Below are 6194 nucleotides of genomic sequence, written 5' to 3' on the forward strand. Positions count from 1 at the left end.
GAACAACTCTGGTAGCTTTGAATTGATTCTTCCGGATCCATCACAACTAGATATTTGACTCAAATATCTAGTTGTGATGGATCTGGAAGAATCAATTTAAAGTTATCCACATCACAGAAGCCTAAACTCAGACTTTAATAGCCTCAAGGTTTTTATAAACTCTCATAATCAAACCTTACTGTACACTTGGATCAAACAACTATTTTTCTAAGTCTTTTAAGATCCATCATTTAAATTGTGTTCCAGACTAGTTTCTTCATACTCCCGTTTTCCTATTACCAACGGTTCAATAGAGTTCTAAGTGAACAGCGTTTTCCTATTACCAATGGTTCAATAGAGTTTTAAGTGAACAATTCTGGTAGCTTCAAGGCTTTTATAACCTCTCATAATCAAACAATACTTCCCTCAAAAATTAAACCCAAATCCGATGATATAAGACACTTCAAGAGAATGATTGAATTACTATTACTGGAACTTATAATATTGTTTAAAAACTACACAGTAGTTTGATAAGAAATGAAACAGGATAATTGATAAAATGCAATATCCTTAATACATATATCAACCTGCCATCATAAAGATCAACAATAGCTGAGCATTTGTGCAACCAACAAAGACCATGATAGAAAAATGTCAGTATTTAGTCAACTCAATATGCAACACTTGTGAAAAATTGAAGCCTCCCAAGTTAAAAACAGGCTATGAAAGCCCTCAAGTGGTTTGTCTTGACTTCATAAGTTCTGCATCATAACATTCAGATAAAACTTAACAAGTCTAAAGATGCCTGAACAATGTAAATATGTTTCTTGAGATCTTGAGCTCTGCATCATAAATATGCCTAGAAAAGCCTAGAGTTTTTAATTTCTGCATTAGATATGTTTCTAAATTTGAACAACTTTGGTAGCTTCAAGGTCTTTGTAACCTTTCATCCTCAAAGCATACTTCCCTCAAAATTTTAGCCAAATTTGATGATATAAGACACCATTCAAAGAGAATGAATAAATTACTATTACTAAAACTTACAGATTTTCTTAAAATTTACACAATCGGTTGATAAGAAAAGAAACGCAATAATTGATAAAATGCAATATTTTTAATACAGATATCAGATTCCCATCATAATGATCAACAGCAGCAGAGCAATTATGCACCCAAGACCAGGGAAGGAAATTGGCAGTATTTAGTTAACTCAATATGCAATACTTCTGAAAATATTAAAGCTTCCCAAGTTAGAAATATGCTATGAAAGCCCACAAGTAATTTGTCTGGAGTTCCGCATCATAACAGTGAAATAAATCAAAACAAGCCTAGAAATGCCTGAACAACAAATATGGTACATAATTAATCATCTTGTTTACTGAATTTTTATATTTACAAAAGTGAACTCAAGTCAGAGTCATACAAGTTGGCGAAACCCTTTGGATGAATTGAATTCGCCAAATTAATTCTGGCCTCACTGAAAACTTGCATATGTGAAAGCCAGTCCCATGATAAAGACGGGTTAAGGATGCAAGGAACCTTCTGTAATTAATATTTCTAAATATGTTCCCAATAAATGACATACCTCATGTACAAGAATTTGAAACATAATCTTGAGTCTAATTAAAGTATCAATTGCTTCATTCATTCGACTTGCAACAGTTCGAGAAGCTTCATACAGAATTTTAATTTTTATCCACCACAAGCAACTTACATGAGCGAGAGAAAATGAGCCAAAAATTTCTTACTCATCTTCATTTTCATCCTCATCATCACCTTGAACTTCACCTTCGTCTCCAATTCCTTCAAGCAGGGCATCAACGTCCTCCCCTAATTCTGCTAGCCTTGAACTAAGCTTCTCCACCTTGCTTTGCTCTTGGCCAAGGCAAACCAGTAAATCATTCAATTCTACTTCACTCTCCTTTTGTGCCTCTTGTCTTCCCTGTTCACGAATCGCTTCCAAATCTGGCAGTGTGGATGCATCACCACCTCTCATACTCTTCACTTCCAGCTCAAGGTGATAGTTGGCTTGCTCCAGACTATTGTATGCATCAGACAGACTTTTCAAATCTGCTTCATATTTCCCAGCAAGTTGCTTGTAAGTTGAAATCTCAGCCTCACATTTCATTTTTTCAGCTTTCAGTGTTTCAATTCTATTCAGAGATTCTTGAAGTTCTTGCCGAAGATTATCAGCTTCAATTCTTGAAGAGATTCCATTTATTGCTTGCACTTTGCTGTCATTTCCTTTTATATATGAGTTTGAATCATTGGTAAATGCAATGCCCCCTCTTGTCTTTGCAAGGTCATCAGCCAAAGCAGCATTGCGGCCAAGAAGATCCTGGAGAAACAGATGACCCAAACAGCAAAATATGAAGAAATTAAAGCATCACGAGTGTGTATGTATATATATAAATGGTTCTTGAAAAATGTTTCGAAGTATTCACCTGCATCTCATGGCATTGCTTTTCCACAAAAGACTTTATGCGGACAATATAATCACTGTCACTTTCTCCATCATTTTGTTCCATGTTTGCTGGAATGATTGCGACCTTGCTTTTTGGACGGCTAAAGAGCTCCACAATCTGTTCCCTTACTACAGGCTCCAAGTGTTTAATAAAGTTAATAAATGCTGCATCATAAAATGAAGTCAACAAAGGGTCAAGGTTACTTTTTTCACTTTCTGGAGTATCGGAAATTTGTTGCCTATCTTGTACATCTGAAATGCTGATAGCTTCAGCAGCTGTTGATCTTGTCAATGGTTTTGGTAGCCTTGATGCAGAAGCTGCTGAGACAAACAACGGACTTTTCTGCATTTCCTCCCATATGTGGAAATAAGCTGTGAGTCCAATCCTTTGGCTTATTGCATCAAGTATCATGAAGGCAATTTTGTTGTCCTCAGTTGCTTTGTTGAATACAATACATTCCCCTAAGAGAACAGCAGCCAGGCCAGCGACATGAACACTTGCTGCAGAGCCATTGCTTGAAATTAATTCTATCATATATGTTAGATGTGCAGGTGAATCAAGAAAGCAGGCCCTCCGCGTCGATTCCGGGAATCGACGCTCCGCCCCCGGGCGGCCCGTGGCGGCGCGGCCCGGGGCGGAGGGCCTATGGTTTTGGTAGCCTTGATGCAGAAGCTGCTGAGACAAACAACGGACTTTTCTGCATTTCCTCCCATATGTGGAAATAAGCTGTGAGTCCAATCCTTTGGCTGATTGCATCAAGTATCATGAAGGCATTTTTGTTGTCCTCAGTTGCTTTGTTGAATACAATACACTCCCCTAAGAGAACAGCAGCCAGGCCAGCGACATGAACACTTGCTGCAGAGCCATTGCTTGAAATTAATTCTATCATATATGTTAGATGTGCAGGTGAATCAAGAAAGCAGGGCCTCCGTCCCCGGCCGTGACGCCGCGGGCCGCCCGGGGGCGGAGCGTCGATTCCAGGCCAGCGACATGAACACTTGCTGCAGAGCCATTGCTTGAAATTAATTCTATCATATATGTTAGATGTGCAGGTGAATCAAGAAAGCAGTGCCTCCGCCCCGGGCAGCGCCGCCGCGGGCCGCCTGGGGGCAGAGCGTCGATTCCGCGGCGCCGCCCGGGGCGGAGCGTCGATTCCAGCCCAGCGACATGAACACTTGCTGCAGAGCCATTGCTTGAAATTAATTCTATCATATATGTTAGATGCGCAGGTGAATCAAGAAAGCAGGGCCTCCGCCCCGGGCAGCGCCGCCGCGGGCCGCCTGGGGGCAGAGCGTGGATTCCCGGAATCGACGCTCCGCCCCAGGGCGGCCCGCGGCGGCGCGGCGAGGGGCGGAGGGCCTGCGTGCAGCCCTCCGCCGCGGGCCGCCCTGGGGCGGAGCGGAGCGTCGATTCCGGGAATCGACGCTCCGCCCCAGGGCGGCCCGCGGCGGCGCGGCCCGCCATGGGGCGGAGCGTCGGTTCCGGGAATCGACGCTCCGCCCCCCGGCGCCAATTTTTTTTTATTTTTTTTTAATTAATAAAAAAAACAATTAAATTTTTAAATTTTTAATTTTTTAAATTTTAATTAAAAAAAAAAACCATATTAATTTTGTAAATTTTTTAATTTTTAAAATTTTATTTAATTTTTAAGATTTAAAATTTTTAATTTAAAAAAAAAAAAAAAAACCCATTTCATTTTTAAAGTTTTTATTTATTTTTAATAATTTTTAAAATTTTAAATAAAAAAAAAATTAAAATGGTTTAAAAAAAAAAACTATTCTTAATTATAACAAAAAATAATGGTTTAAAAAAAAAAAAATTCAATTTTTTTTTTTTTTAAAACATTGTTTAAAAAAAAAATTTAATGTAATTTTTTTTTTAAATATAAAATATAGGTTTATTTTTTTTTTTAAATATAAAAGATCTGTTGAATAGTTTTATTTTTAAATAAAAAATAGAAATAAAAGTTAAATTGTTTTTAATAATAAAAAACGTTTTTTGTTTTTTTTTTTTTAAATTAAATTTTGATTTTTTTTTAAACAAAATATCTATGTTTAATAAAAATTAATTACATTTTTTTTTTTAATAAAAAATACACTTTTTTTTGTTTTTTTTTTTTATAATTTGAAATTTTTTTTGTTCTTTTTTAATATTAATTTTATTAGTTTTTAAATTTTTTTCATTAATTTCTATTTTTTTTTTTTAACTAGTTTGTTTTTAATTTTTTTATTTTTTTTCCGGTTTTTTCTAATGTTTTTTTTTTTATTTCTCTATTTTTACTTACTTAATATATATATATATATATATATATATTAATTTTGTGTTTTTTTTTGTTTTCCAAATCCTTTTATGGTTTGTGAGATAATTTTTTTAACATTTTTTTTAAATATTAATTTTACTATTTTTTAAATTTTTTTCATTATTATTATTATTTTTATTTTTTTAATTATTTTGTTTTTAATTTTTTTCCCTAGTTTTTGCTCATGTTTTTTTTCCCTCAATTTTTACTGACTTATATATATCTATATTAATTTTGTTTTTTTTTTTCCAAACTGTTTTATGATTTATAAGATATTTTTTTTAACATTTTTTATTTTTTATTTTTGCCTTTTTATATATATAGTTTTTTATTTGTTTTTTAGAGAGAATTATTTCATTTGGATTGAAAATTTAATTAACGATGTATAAATATGTAAAATATCGAAAATGAAAAATATCGACCTTCTTCTTTAAATATACAAATCAATAAAAACCTCACTACAATAAAATAAAATAAATAAATAAAAACAAAAAACTATGAAGAGGAAGACCACTTCCAAAATTATTAAATTTACAAAATAATTGTTTACATTTCATACATTAGAAAAGTTAAAGTCAAGAAAACAGGCTTTTTAAAAAAAGGGTCTGATGCAGAATAACCATTTTTTTAAATCGGCATGAAAATCACTACCATTCTAAAACGCAATGTACATAACAAGAATTTAAAAAAATTAAAGTTCCAAAAACCATGTTCTAAAAAAAAACATGTGTATTCTGCATCACCACTTTTGAAAATCGGGTCATTTTTTTGCCACCTCTACGAAACGGCTAACAGTATCAGTTCCCATTTCAAAGTAAAGTTCCAAAAACCATGTTCTAAAAACAACATGTGTATTCTGCATCACCACTTTTGAAAATCGGGTCATTTTTTTGTCACCTCTACGAAACGGGTAACAGTATCAGTTCTCGTTTCAAAGTTTACATTGTATAGTCCTAAAATCTCTTTAAACTACCAAAAGCACTAAGACTTTCCTATTGTAATGTAGTCATTGCACAAGGGTGGGATCATCCCTGTAAAACTTCAATTTGCTCCCATTAGTCCTACCAGAAAACACTTCCCTGTTCAGCTTCACAAGATGAATTTCACCACCATTCGAAATATCCTTAATAACATACGGTCCTAGCCAATGCATCTAAAACTTCCTCGTAAATTTGGTAAACTTGTTGTCATACATTAGGACCAAATCATCATTCTTGAAAGTATGTATCTTAATGTGACGATCATGCCACAGCTTTTCTCTAGCTTTTTGCACCTGCTGATGAAATCCAGTCAAAAAGTGGTCTTCCTCTAACGCAAGTAGCTACACTAGGTATTTGTCTATTACATTGCCATCTACCATCTCAATTTCTGCTACGATCCTTAGGTTGGGCACTATGTATTCCATTAGCATCACTGCTTCTTGTCCATAAACTAGTTGAAATGTTGTTCCC

At 34.7% G+C, this 6194-nt stretch overlaps 1 pseudogene across 1 annotated transcript; it reads right to left on the reverse strand.

Moving 5' to 3' along the window:
* Nucleotides 1–1331: 1331 nt before the first annotated feature.
* LOC149264814 (golgin candidate 6 pseudogene) lies at nt 1332–3200 on the reverse strand (annotated as a pseudogene). Its single transcript, XR_016253665.1, has 2 exons — nt 2424–3200; nt 1332–2317 (listed from the first exon to the last, which is right to left on the reverse strand). The product of XR_016253665.1 is annotated as a golgin candidate 6 pseudogene (transcript).
* Nucleotides 3201–6194: the final 2994 nt, after the last annotated feature.

This window comes from Pinus tabuliformis, chromosome 6 (assembly GCF_031772625.1).
Source record: "Pinus tabuliformis cultivar Carrire ecotype Pingquan chromosome 6, CPIR1, whole genome shotgun sequence".
NCBI lineage: Eukaryota > Viridiplantae > Streptophyta > Pinopsida > Pinales > Pinaceae > Pinus > Pinus tabuliformis.